General features: G+C 57.6%; 1 protein-coding gene across 1 annotated transcript in view; it reads right to left on the reverse strand.

The window, feature by feature from the left end:
* The window catches only part of dpf1 (double PHD fingers 1), a 67,632-nt gene extending 58,434 nt beyond the window's left edge, over positions 1 to 9,198 (reverse strand). The window contains exon 1 of the mRNA XM_085973278.1: positions 9,076 to 9,198. The gene's annotated coding sequence lies outside the window, so the exon portion shown is untranslated. The remainder of the gene's footprint in view (positions 1 to 9,075) is intronic.
* Positions 9,199 to 14,229: the final 5,031 nt, after the last annotated feature.

Consider the following 14,229-nt stretch of genomic DNA (forward strand, 5'->3'; position numbering starts at 1 on the left):
CCATCGCCCGCCTCACACCAACTCCACCGTCCCCAGAACCATCGCCTGCGTCACATCAACTCCACCGTCCCCAGACCCATCGCCCGCGTCACGTCAACTCCACCGTCCCCAGACCCATCGCCCGCGTTACACCAACTCCACCGTCCCCAGACCCATCGCCCGCCTCACACCAACTCCACCGTCCCCAGAACCATCGCCTGCGTCACATCAACTCCACCGTCCCCAGACCCATCGCCCGCGTCACGTCAACTCCACCGTCCCCAGACCCATCGCCCGCGTTACACCAACTCCACCGTCCCCAGACCCATCGCCCGCCTCACACCAACTCCACCGTCCCCAGACCCATCGCCCGCGTCACACCAACTCCACCGTCCCCAGACCCATCGCCCGCGTCACACCAACTCCACCGTCCCCAGACCCATCGCCCGCCTCACATCAACTCCACCATCCCCAGACCCATCGCCCGCCTCACATCAACTCCACCATCCCCAGACTCATCGCCCGCCTCACATCAACTCCACCATCCCCAGACCCATCGCCCGCGTCACACCAACTCCACCGTCCCCAGACCCATCGCCCGCCTCACATCAACTCCACCATCCCCAGACCCATCGCCCGCCTCACATCAACTCCACCATCCCCAGACCCATCGCCCGCCTCACACCAACTCCACCATCCCCAGACCCATCGCCCGCGTCACGGCAACGCCACCATCCCCAGACCCATCGTCCGCGTCACGCCAACTCCACCATCCCCAGACCCATCGCCCGTGTCACACCAACTCCACCATCCCCAGACCCATTGCCCGCGTCACACCAACTCCACCATCCCCAGACCCATCGCCCGCGTCACACCAACTCCACCATCCCCAGACCCATCGCCCGCCTCACATCAACTCCACCGTCCCCAGACCCATCGCCCGCGTCACACCAACTCCACCATCCCCAGACCCATTGCCCGCGTCACATCAACTCCACCATCCCCAGACCCATTGCCCGCGTCACACCAACTCCACCATCCCCAGACCCATTGCCCGCGTCACACCAACTCCACCATCCCCAGACCCATTGCCCGCGTCACACCAACTCCACCATCCCCAGACCCATCGCCCGCGTCACACCAACTCCACCATCCCCAAACCCATCGCCCGCCTCACACCAACTCCACCATCCCCAGACCCATCGCCCGCGTCACACCAACTCCACCATCCCCAGACCCATCGCCCGCCTCACACCAACTCCACCGTCCCCAGACCCATCGCCCGCCTCACATCAACTCCACCGTCCCCACACCCATCGCCCGCCTCACACCAACTCCATCATCCCCAGACCCATCGCCCGCCTCACATCAACTCCACCGTCCCCAGACCCATCGCCCGCCTCACACCAACTCCACCATCCCCAGACCCATCGCCCGCGTCATGTCAACTCCACCATCCCCAGACCCATCGCCCGTGTCACACCAACTCCACCATCCCCAGACCCATCGCCCGCGTCATGTCAACTCCACCATCCCCAGACCCATCGCCCGCCTCACGTCAACTCCACCATCCCCAGACCCAATGCCCGCGTCACACCAACTCCACCATCCCCAGACCCATCGCCCGCCTCACACCAACTCAAGCATCTCCAGAACCATCGCCCGCCTCACACCAACTCCACCGTCCCCAGAACCATCGCCCGCGTCACGCCAACTCCACCATCCCCAGAACCATCGCCCGTGTCACACCAACTCCACCATCCCCAGACCCATTGCCCGCGTCATGTCAACTCCACCATCCCCAGACCCATCGCCCGCCTCACACCAACTCCACCATCCCCAGACCCATCGCCCGCCTCACACCAACTCCACCATCCCCAGACCCATCGCCCGCCTCACACCAACTCCACCATCCCCAGACCCATCGCCCGTGTCACACCAACTCCACCATCCCCAGACCCATCGCCCGTGTCACACCAACTCCACCATCCCCAGACCCATCGCCCGCGTCACACCAACTCCACCATCCCCAGACCCATCGCCCGTGTCACACCAACTCCACCATCCCCAGACCCATCGCCCGTGTCACACCAACTCCACCATCCCCAGACCCATTGCCCGCCTCACACCAACTCCACCATCCCCACACCCATCGCCTTCATTCAAGCATTAAGAATCTTCATCTTTCATCGCTACTGCAGAATTATCTCAGAGTGAAATCATCAGCGGAATTGGGACACTTAAAATAACACGTACCCGGGAGCGAGTTACATCCAATTTGCGCACAGCAAGGTCCCACGAAGCAACATTGAAATAAATGATTTAGTGACGTTGGTTGAGGGATAAATATTGGCCCCAGGACACCGGGGAGAACTCCCCTGCTCTTCTTCGAAATAATGGCCGTGGGATCTTTTACATCCACCCGAGAGAGCAGACGGGGCCTCGGTTTAACGTCTCATCCGAAAGACGGCACCTCCGACAGTGCGGCACTCCCTCAGTACTGCACTGGGAGCGTCAGCCTAGCTTTATGTGCTCAAGTCTCTGAGAATGGGACTTGAACCCACGACCTTCTGACTCAGAGGCGAGAGAGCGACACTCTGAGACACGCCTGGCACCTGTACGCCCCCAATTTTCTCTGTTCTCCTCCTGAAAGTGGGGATACAGTTCCTCACCCATCGGGCACCAATCTTGAGCCACCTGGCGGGCATCTCAACCACGGTGTGTTTCATCTCCTAGCCTGGCCTCATCTCATGCTCACACACACATTCAAGCAAGGATGGGGGAGGTGGGCGGGCGGTCATCGGATTGCGATCAGAAGTCGGGGTCTCCGATTACCCTGCCTCCTGCCTGGGTCAAGTACACTGAGCCTGACGCTGCATGTTTCAGCCCTGGCTCGGCAGCACTCTCGCCTCTGAGTCAGGAGGTCGTGGGTTCCAGTCCCCACTCCAGAGACTTGAACACAAAAATCCAGGCCGACACTCCCAGTGCAGTGCTGAGGGAGTGCCGCACTGTTGGAGGTGCCGTCTTTCGGATGAGACGTTAAACCGAGGCCCCGTCTGCTCTCTCGGGTGGATGTAAAAGATCCCACGGCCACTATTTCGAAGAAGAGCAGGGGAGTTCTCCCCGGTGTCCTGGGGCCAATATTTATCCCTCAACCAACATCACTAAAACAGATGATCTGGTCATTATCACATTGCTGTTTGTGGGAGCTTGCTGTGCGCAAATTGGCTGCCACGTTTCCCACATTAAATCAGTGACCACACTTCAAAAAGTACTTCATTGGCTGTAAAGCGCTTTGGGACGTCCGGTGGTCGTGAAAGGCGCTGTAGAAATGCAAGTCTTTTTATACGGCAGCCCTTCACCCCTCACCCCCGCCTCGGCTGAGGTCAGCTAACGCAATACAGGCCAGAACCCGAACCTGGGACTCACTCTGCTCAGGGCTGCCATTGGATAGTGTATTGAACCACACAGCCACAAGCGGAGACAGTACAAAGGAGCCGATTTTACATGGTCAATAAAGTCAGGCGGTGCTGCTGATTAGATTATATTGAGTAAATAGATGTGAGGAATCAATGCTCTGCCTCATTTTACACGCAGCTTATTTTTTTTATCTTCTGTGTCCCAACTAATTCGGGATCTCGCCTTCCTGAAGCCAGGACACCAAATGACGGGCCACCAAAACCTTCAGCAGATTCGTTTTGGGTTTTTTCGCGACTCCTTGTTCCGCTTTACGGAACTTGCCGTCACCTCGAGACCCCGCTGCCGTTCTCGGGCACAGTTCGCAGAATCGGCCATCAAGGCGGCCGTTTATAAGCTAAACGTCTGCCGACGCCTCTCCCGGTCGAACAGGCCGGTCCGGCGTGGTACTGAGCCCCGACACACTAGAAAGCCTGTGCTGATCGCAGGTGAGGGGGCAGCGGGCGGGGGGGAAGGGCCACAGCAATGCCCAGTCCCCACTCTAGAGACTGGAGCACAAAGGGCCAGGCTGACACTCCCAGCGCAGCGCTGAGGGAGTGCCGCACTGTCAGAGGTGCCGTTTTCAGATGAGACGTTGAATTGAGGCCCCGTCTGCTCTCTCAGGTGGACATAAAAGATCCCACAGCCACTATTTCGAAGAAGAGCAAGGGGAGTTCTCCCCGGTGTCCTGGGCCCAATATTTAGCCCTCAATCAACATCACTAAAAAAAATCAGCATAACCCTCTATTCCCTTCTCCCTCAAGTGCTTATCAAGCTTCCTCTTAAATGCATCTATAGTATTCGCCTCAACCACTCCCTGTGGTAGCGAGTTCCACATTCTCACCACTCTCTGGGTGAAGAGGTTTCTTCTGAATTCCCTATTGGATTTCTTGGTGACTAGCTTACATTAATGGCCTCTAGTTTTGCTCTTCCCCACAAGTGGAAACTGTCTCTCTGTCCATATAGTTCACTCTGTGTATTCAGAGTACACAGAAACAAAAAGAAAGATGTGCATTTATATAGCGCCTTATCACTTCTCCCATAAACAGCCCGCTTGATTGGCACCCCATCCACCACCTTAAACATTCACTCCCTCCACCACCGGCGCACCGTGGCTGCAGTGTGTACCATTTACAAGATGCACTGCAGCAACTTGCCAAGGCTTCTTCGGCAGCACCTCCCAAACCCGCGACCTCTACCACCCAGAAGGACAAGGGCAGCAGGCGCATGGGAACACCACCACCTCCAAGTTCCCCTCCGAGTCACACATCATCCTGACTTGGAAATATATCGGCCGTTCCTTCATCGTCGCTGGGTCAAAATCCTGGAACTCCCTCCCTAACAGCACTGTGGGAGCACCTTCACCACACGGACTGCAGCGGTTCAAGAAGGCGGCTCACCACCACCTTTTCAAGGGGCAACTACGTATGGGCAATAAATGCTGGCCTTGCTAACGACGCCCAATTCGCGAGAATGAAAAAGATAATCTCAAAGAGCTTTTAATGCATTGAATTATGCGGAGGTTCTTGTGCAGGTGAACACAGCAGCGATAATGGGCAGAGCAAGATCCCACAATCAGCAATGAGATAAACGACCAGTCAGTTTGGGTTTTTTTTTTAATGCTGGTGCTGGTGCTGGTTGAGGAAGGAACATTGGCCTGGAGAGCAGGCGACCTCCCTACTCTCCTTCGAACAGTGCCGTGGGATCTTTAACATCCACCCCAATCACTGCAAGAGACAGGCTTGATTTTAACCTCTAATACAACAGCAAAATACTGCGGATGCTGGCAATCTGAAATGGACTCAGGCTCTCGAGTGGGGCTTGAACCCAGAAATCCCCCGACTCGGGAACAGGAGTGCCACCAGGGGGGGGAGTGGGATTAATTGGGTAGCTTTACCACCAAGCCGACACAGGCACGATGGGCCGAATGGCCTCCTCCTGTGCTGTATCATTCTAGAATTCTACTAACCGAGCCGGGCTGTAAAGGAGCCTGATCCACACTCTGATCACCCCCCCCCTGTGCTCACATTGGTTCCCGGTCCGGTAACGCTTCAAAGTTAAAATTCTCAGTCTTGTGTTCAAATCCCTCCACGGCCCTCACCCCCCCCCCCCCCGCCTCCCTACCTCTGTAACCTCCTCCAGCCCTACAACTCAATGCTCCCGTTAAGCTGCTCCTCCACGCAAGCCCGCTTGCCGACTTTACAAATGGGGGAAAAAAACGCAAATGCGCGGAAATTTGAACGGGCCGCGCAGCCAGTTAAAGGGACCACGCGCCCGGAAAAAAAATTAGAGGGAACATTGCCTACAACCCTCCGAGAACTCTGCGCTCCTCCAACTCTGGCCTCTAGTGTATCCCCGATTTTAATCGCTCCGCCATTGGCGGCTGTGATTTCAGCCCCAAGCTCTGGAATTCCCTCCCTAAACCTCTCCGCCTCTCTCTCCTCCTTTAAGACGCTCCTTAAAACTGACCTCATTGACCAAGCTTTTGGTCACCTGTCCTAATATCTCCTTAGGTGTGGCTCGGTGTCTAATTTTGTTTGATAATCGCTGCTGTGAAGCGCCTTGGGACGCTTTACTCCATTAAAGGCGCTATATAAATGCAAGTTGTTGTTGGCGTAACTTCTACAGCAATACTGCATCGTTTCAGGTCAGACATTTTGCCCTCTCTGTATCTTATAGCTTAAAATGGCTCCACGATACTGCACATGTGCAGCCCAGATGTACAGACGGTTAAAACATTTAAGGAGAATTGGTTCGTAAAAAATTTGTCTTAATTATTCCGCACAGAGCCGAACCCCAATAAACAGAGACAGGGCCTGCCAACCCGTTTGGGACCTGGACTTGTGTCGAAACCAGGTTCATAGATAAGCATCTGGGAAAGATTTTTTTTTATTTTTTTAAACTGCAGCCCATGTAATCATTCACTTAGCAATTCAATCGAAATGCAGACAAGAAAAAAAGCTTTGCAGAAAGACAGATTTCACATATATGTCTGAATGAGACCTCAGACTCTGGGCGGAGGGGGGGTGGAGGGGAGATGAGGGGAAGAGGGTGGGGGAGGAGGTGGGGGGGGGAGCAGGGGAGGGGAGAGGAGGGGGAGGGGTAAGCGAAACACTGCCCGAATCGCAGTGTGTGGCGGAGATGAAAGGTGCACATGGAGAGAGAGAGAGAGAGAGAGCGCGCACGAGATGGACACACGTACTGACTGCAGTGATTCCTGCCTGCTCCGTTCCCCCAGTGATGCCCAGCACCACCCAATGGGTGAGCTTTAAGGGAAGGGGCGTTCAAGCTCTCTCCATGGCTCAGCAGGTTAAACGTACCGCCCATTATGAAAGAAAGACTTGCATCTCTAAAGGGCCTTTCACCACCTCAGGACATCCCAAAGTGCTTTACAGCCAACAAAGTATTTTTTGAGGTGTAGTCATTGTTGTAATGTGGTAACAGCGAGAGCCAATTTGTGCACAGCAAGCTCCCACTAACAGCAATGTGATAATGACCGGATCATCTGCTTTAGTGATGTCACCCCATCCCTGTTGTCCACATGGCGAATCCCAAGGCAAGGCAGGGAAAATCAGTGGTGTGCAGAGTGATGTGGCTGGGAGGGAGCAGGACAAACTAATGGAGAGGGTGGCAAACATTAAACTTGCCTAGGTGTCAGCCGTGGCTCAGTGGGCAGCACACTCTCCTCTGAGTCAGAAGGTTGTGGGTTCAAGTCCCACTCCAGAGACTTGAGCACAAAAATCCAGACTGACACTTGCAGCGCTGAGGGAGTGCAGCACTGTCAGAGGTGCCGTCTTTCAGATGAGACATTAAAACTGAGGCCCCATCTGCTCTCTCAGGTGGACATAAAAGATCCCACAGCCACTATTTCGAAGAAGAGCAGGGGGGAGTTCTCCCCGGTGTTCTGGGGCCAATATTTATCCCTCAATCAACATCACTAAAAAACAGATGATCTGGTCATTATCACATTGCCGTTTGTGGGAGCTTGCTGTGCGCAAATTGGCTGCCACGTTTCCCACATTACAACAGTGACTACACTTCAAAAAGTACTTCATTGGCTGTAAAGCGCTTTGAGACGTCCGGTGGTCGTGAAAGGTGCTACAGAAATGCAAGTCCGTTCTATAGCGACCACCACACTTCAGAGTAAGTCACTGTATATGATGGGGGCTAAGAGATGTGATATGGTGTTATAGAAGTCTTTTTTTTTGCCACTAACATATAAAACCTGCTCCTTTAAGAGGCAATGCCTTTAAGCTCCTTTCATACATTACCTCACTTTTTTTGCACACTGTAACTTGTGATAACTCCTGCGTCACACCATCGCTGGTGTGACAGCTTGTGCCAGATGATTCTGCTCGACACTGAATTCTAAATCAACGGATTTGAGGACACCTTTCAGAAAGTGGCCCAGCTGGTTGAGGCAGAGTTACTGAGCCGCAAAGGACAGGATGGTCCCAGGTTCAATTGCCCCGCCCTCGTTGAGTTAGCTGATCACGGGTCAAAAACTCAACTGGACCAGCCACATAAATACCGTGGCCGCAAGAGCAGCTCAGAGGCTGGGTATTCTGCGGTGAGTGTCTCACCTCCTGACTCCCCAAAGCCTTTCCACCATCTACAAGGCACAAGTCAGGAGTGTGATGGAATACTCTCCACTTGCCTGGATGAGTGCAGCTCCAACAACACTCAAGAAGCTCAACACCATCCAGGACAAAGCAGCCCACCTGATTGGCACCCCATCCACCACCTTAAACATTCACTCCCTCCACCACCGGCGCACCGTGGCTGCAGTGTGTACCAGCTACAAGATGCACTGCAGCAACTCGCCAAGGCTTCTTCGGCAGCACCTCCCAAACCCGCGGCCTCTTCCACCTAGAAGGACAAGGGGCAGCTGGCGCATGGGAACACCACCACTTCCAAGTTCCCCTCCAAGTCACAAACCATCCTGACTTGGAAATATATCGGCCGTTCCTTCATCGTCGCTGGGTCAAAATCCTGGAACTCCCTCCCTAACAGCACTGTGGGAGCACCTTCACCACACGGACTGCAGCGGTTCAAGAAGGCGGCTCACCACCACCTTCTCAAGGGCAACTAGGGATGGGCAATAAATGCTGGCCTTGCCAGCGATGCCCACATCCCGTTAATGAATTTTTTAAAAAGGTCGTGGTAGAAAGAAAGACTTGCATTTCTATAGCGCCTTTCACGACCTCAGAACGTCCCAAAGCGCTTTACAGCCAATGAAGTACTTTTGAAGTGCAGTTGTAATGTAGCGACACTCTGACTAGCCACAGTGCCCCAGGGTTAGGCCTGAAAAGAAAAGAAAAAAATCAGCCAGGTTGCCCCTTCCGAATGGCCATCCAGTGACCCTTGCTGGATAGTGCCAGGGGGGCAAAGGTCGGAGCGAGGGCGGGAGCAAGCTTGGCGGTGATGCTCCTATGGCCAAATAGCCGGCCAACACTCACCCGCAAGGTTCAAGCATCGACGACGACAACTTGGGGGGAGGCGGGGGCACTGGAGGGCGGACGGGTACCCCTGGAACCAGTGCCCAAGGAGAGGCGTTTAGCCCTCCGAGGAGAGGGGAGGGAGAAGAGAAAATCAGTGGAATTGAAATTCCACGGGAACGATTCACGTCTGGTCACTGACCCAGCCAAAGAGCTGTGGGCTGAGTCCAAGGCTTCGCACTCGGGCTGCCAACTCTGCTTGGACGTGTTCCTGAATGTTTCATCACTTGATCTCCCGCCGCACCCGGTCAAACAGCACCCTGCCCCGTCACGTCTCCAACACATTTATAAAGGGTCAATAAAAAGAATGTGATTAATGCTCCAATGATGTATATCATGGATTACAGGCAGCAGTCTCCCGGAGAGTAATCGTTAATTCCTGGAGCCTCCAGGCCACTCCGGGAGAGCTGGCAACACACACACACACCAACACACACACCGACACACACACACACCCCGACACACACACACACCCCGACACACACACACACACCGACACACACACACCGACACACACACACCCCCCGACACACACCAACACACACACCGACACACACACACCGACACACACACACACCCCGACACACACACACACCCCGACACACACACCCCCCGACACACACACACACACCGACACACACACCCACCGACACACACACACACCCCGACACACACACACACACACACCCCGACACACACACACACCCCGACACACACACACCCCTACACACACACACACCCCGACACACACACCCACCCCGACACACACACCCCCCCCGACACACACACACACCCCGACACACACACCCCCCGACACACACACCCCCCGACACACACACACACCCCGACACACACACACCCCGACACACACACACCCCGACACACACACACCGACACACACCCCGACACACACACCAACACACACACCCCGACACACACACACCCAACACACACACACACCCCGACACACACACACCCCGACACACACACCCCGACACACACACACACCGACACACACACCCCGACACACACACACACACCCCGACACACACACACACACACCCCGACACACACACACCCCGACACACACACCCCGACACACACACACCCCGACACACACACACACCCCGACACACACACCCCGACACACACACACCCCCCGACACACACACCCCCCCCGACACACACACCCCCCCGACACACACACACACCCCGACACACACACAGCCCGACACACACACCCCCCGACATACACACACCCCGACACACACACACACCCTGACACACACACACCCCCCGACACACACACACCCCCCGACACACACACACACCCTGACACACACACACACCCTGACACACACACACCCCCCGACACACACACACCCCGACACACACACACCCCGACACACACACACACCCCGACACACACACACACCCCGACACACACACCCCCCGACACACACACACACCCCGACACACACACACACCCCCGACACACACACACCCCCGACACACACACGCACCCCGACACACACACACTCCCCGACACACACACACCCCCCGACACACACACACCCCGACACACACACACCCCGACACACACACACCCCGACACACACACACCCCCGACACACGCACCCCGACACACACACACTCCCCGACACACACACACCCCCCGACACACACACACACCCCGACACACACACACCCCCCGACACACACACACACCCCCCGACACACACACACACCCCGACACACACACACCCCCCGACACACACACACCCCGACACACACACACACCCCGACACACACACACCCCCCCGACACACACACACCCCCCCGACACACACACACCCTGACACACACACACCCCGACACACACACACCCCGACACACACACACCCCGACACACACACACCCCGACACACACACTCCCCGACACACACACACACCCCGACACACACACACCCCGACACACACACCCCCCGACACACACACACACCCCGACACACACACACACACCGACACACACACAGACCCCGACACACACACACCCCGACACACACACACACCCCCCGACACACACACACACACCCCCCCGACACACACACACACCCCGACACACACAGACCCCGACACACACACACCCCGACACACACACACACACCCCCCCGACACACACACACACCCCGACACACACAGACCCCGACACACACACACCCCGACACACACACACACACCCCGACACACACACACACACCCCCCCGACACACACACACCCTGACACACACACACCCCGACACACACACACCCTGACACACACACACCCCGACACACACACACCCCGACACACACACACCCCGACACACACACCCCCCGACACACACACCCCCCGACACACACACCCCCCGACACACACACACCCCGACACACACACACCCCGACACACACACCCCCCGACACACACACCCCCCGACACACACACACACCCCGACACACACACAGACCCCGACACACACACACCCCGACACACACACACCCCGACACACACACACACCCCCCGACACACACACACACACACCCCGACACACACACACACACCCCCCCGACACACACACACACCCCCCGACACACACACACACACCCCGACACACACACCCCCCGACAGACACACACCCCCGACACACACACCCCCCGACAGACACACATCCCCCGACACACACACACACCCCGACACACACACACACCCCGACACACACACACACCCCCCGACACACACACACACCCCGACACACACACACACCCCGACACACACACACACCCCGACACACACACACACCCCGACACACACACACCCCCCGACACACACACACACCGACACACACACACCCCCCGACACACACACACACCGACACACACACACCCCCCGACACATACACACACCCCGACACACACACACACCCCCCGACACACACACACACCCCCCGACACACACACACCCCCCGACACACACACCCCCCGACACACACACACACACACACCCCCCGACACATACACACACCCCGACACACACACACACCCCCCGACACACACACACCCCCCGACACACACACACCCCCCGACACACACACACACCCGACACACACACACACCGACACACACACACCCCCCGACACACACACACACCCCGACACACACACACCCCCCGACACACACACACACACCCCCCGACACACACACACACACCCCCCGACACACACACACCCCCCGACACACACACACACCCCCCGACACACACACACCCCCCGACACACACACACACCCCGACACACACACACACCCCGACACACACACACCCCCCGACACACACACACCCCCCGACACACACACACACCCCGACACACACACACCCCGACACACACACACACCCCCCGACACACCCACACCCCCCGACACACACACCCCCCGACACACACACACCCCCGACACACACACACACACCCCCCGACACACACACACCCCCCGACACACACACACACCCCCCGACACACACACACCCCGACACACACACCCCCCGACACACACACACCCCCCGACACACACACCCCCCGACACACACACACACCCCCCGACACACACACACCCCCCGACACACACACACCCCCCGACACACACACACACCCCCCGACACACACACACCCCGACACACACACCCCCCGACACACACACACCCCCCGACACACACACACACCCCGACACACACACACACCCCGACACACACACACACCCCGACACACACACACACCCCGACACACACACACACCCCGACACACACACACACCCCGACACACACACACACCCCGACACACACACACACCCCGACACACACACACACCCCGACACACACACACACCCCGACACACACACACCCCGACACACACACACACCCCGACACACACACACCCCCGACACACACACACCCCGACACACACACACCCCGACACACACACACACCCCCGACACACACACACACACCCCGACACACACACACACACCCCGACACACACACACACACCCCGACACACACACACACCCCCGACACACACACACACCCCGACACACACACCCCCCGACACACACACACCCCCGACACACACACCCCCCGACAGACACACACCCCCGACACACACACACCCCCCGACACACACACACACCCCCGACACACACACACACCCCCCGACACACACACACACCCCCGACACACACACACACCCCGACACACACACACCCCCGACACACACACACACCCCGACACACACACACCCCCGACACACACACACACCCCCGACACACACACACACCCCGACACACACACACACCCCGACACACACACACCCCCCGACACACACACACACCCCCGACACACACACACACCCCGACACACACACACCCCCGACACACACACACACCCCGACACACACACACACCCCGACACACACACACACCCCGACACACACACACCCCCGACACACACACACACCCCGACACACACACACACCCCCGACACACACACACACCCCGACACACACACACCCCCGACACACACACACCCCCGACACACACACACACCCCGACACACACACACACCCCGACACACACACACCCCCCGACACACACACACACACCCCCGACACACACACACACCCCCGACACACACACACACCCCGACACACACACACCCCCCGACACACACACACACCCCGACACACACACACCCCCCGACACAACACACACCCCCCGACACACACACACACACCCCGACACACACACACACCCCCGACACACACACACGCCCCGACACACACACACACCCCCGACACACACACACCCCCCGACACACACACACCCCCCGACACACACACACGCACCGACACACACACCCCCGACACACACACACACCCCGACACACACACACCCCCGACACACACACACCCCCCGACACACACACACACCCCCCGACACACACACACACACCCCCGACACACACACACACCCCCGACACACACACACACACCCCCCGACACACACACACACCCCGACACACACACACACCCCGACACACACACCACCCCGACACACACACCCCGACACACACACCCCGACACACACACACACCCCCGACACACACACACACCCCGACACACACACACCCCGACACACACACGCACCCCGACACACACACCACCCCGACACACACACACACCCCGACACACACACACACCCCGACACACAGCAC

Source organism: Somniosus microcephalus, chromosome 34, assembly GCF_052327205.1.
Source record: "Somniosus microcephalus isolate GS21.2 chromosome 34, FLI_Smic_1.0, whole genome shotgun sequence".
Lineage (NCBI taxonomy): Eukaryota > Metazoa > Chordata > Chondrichthyes > Squaliformes > Somniosidae > Somniosus > Somniosus microcephalus.